The sequence below is a fragment of the Penaeus monodon genome, chromosome 15 (assembly GCF_015228065.2).
Source record: "Penaeus monodon isolate SGIC_2016 chromosome 15, NSTDA_Pmon_1, whole genome shotgun sequence".
NCBI lineage: Eukaryota > Metazoa > Arthropoda > Malacostraca > Decapoda > Penaeidae > Penaeus > Penaeus monodon.
This window is the reverse complement of record NC_051400.1, coordinates 30,058,801-30,059,972: the sequence shown is the minus strand read 5'-3', so window position 1 is coordinate 30,059,972 and position 1,172 is coordinate 30,058,801. Positions and strand designations below refer to the sequence as shown.

The 1,172-nt window shown below is 39.0% G+C and overlaps 1 protein-coding gene and 1 long non-coding RNA gene across 2 annotated transcripts in view; one reads left to right on the top strand and one right to left on the bottom strand.

The window, feature by feature from the left end:
- LOC119581933 overlaps positions 1–353 on the bottom strand; it is a 4,024-nt gene extending 3,671 nt beyond the window's left edge. Inside the window, exon 1 of the long non-coding RNA XR_005229599.1 lies at positions 155–353. This is a non-coding gene — a long non-coding RNA (uncharacterized LOC119581933). The remainder of the gene's footprint in view (positions 1–154) is intronic.
- The window catches only part of LOC119581932 (myosin heavy chain, muscle-like), a gene marked incomplete at its 5' end in the record, with an annotated part of 19,236 nt that overhangs the window by 13,100 nt on the left and 4,964 nt on the right, over positions 1–1,172 (top strand).

Genomic DNA, 1,172 nt, shown 5'->3' with positions numbered 1-1,172 from the left:
CACATGTACGCGGTCAGCAAAGTACAAATAGCAATAGCCTTAAATCAGAGCAAATTGAATTCATGTGAAATCTAAGCCAGATGTGAATCACCTCGGTCTTCCCAAGTCATTGAGCCATTCAGCCTCAGCGGTGCGTAATGAGTCCCATCCATACCTGTGACACCCACTCCCTCCGCCTGTATTTAACGGTGCGTTGCGTCAAGTAGGTTCCCCCATTATTATTCTAAGGATCTGGAGGCAGGTCATAAATCCGGGTCGGGGCACGCACGAATCCACTTAAGAAAATCAATGGATTTTTTTTCTTTGTAGAAGCCGATTTTTCAACGAGTTCGCAGACCAAGAGCTGCCTTTGCTAGGACTCCCGCCCTTCTCCCTCCCCTTCTCCTTTCTCAACATGGTTCGTCAAATACGCGATAACAGCCTGGTTTTGCCCATTATGTGGTAACAACCCTTTTCGGCCATTGTTTTGTAAATAGTGATTGGATGACCCTCTATTTTAGTGCAAAGGTCAGTTCCTTTCAGTTAGGTAAATTCTTAACAAAAAGTGTAGTGTATATAGTCATTAACAGTATGCAGTATCTTGAAGACAGATTGGCTTTACTGAAATTGTGGGATGTGACGGTGTAATAGGTTGGGTTTGTTGGACTTTACAGTGTGGCATAAAAAGTGACATAAGGATGGATAATAATGAGAAAAATTGAACAATGCTAATATATAAATGATCAAATCAATAATGGTTTGGTAAAACCGTTACGTTATAATTTATTGATGGTGAATTGTGGATCTGGCTGTTCGTTGGTAGAATATCTTAACAGTGTTTATGATATACGGAACTGTTAAGATTTGGTTGCATGTTTTTAATATTTAGTTTTCCAAAACATTCCGATTTATAATGTAAAAGTCTGCACGCTATGGAAATATACATTCCCAGTATATGAACGAAAGTTTAACCGTCCTCTGAAAATAAAAAAAAAAGTTACTGAGAAAGCCAATTTTACATTGCAATCATTCATCAAACTAAAGACTTGGAAGCCCAGTGGATGCCAATCATCGGGTCCGCAGGATATTATCTACTGTTATTTAAACCCGAAAGATAGTGCATATGTCAAAAATGCTAACCTTGTGAAGGGAAAGTTTGCTGTACCTTGCAAGATTTCATAATGCATTGTATG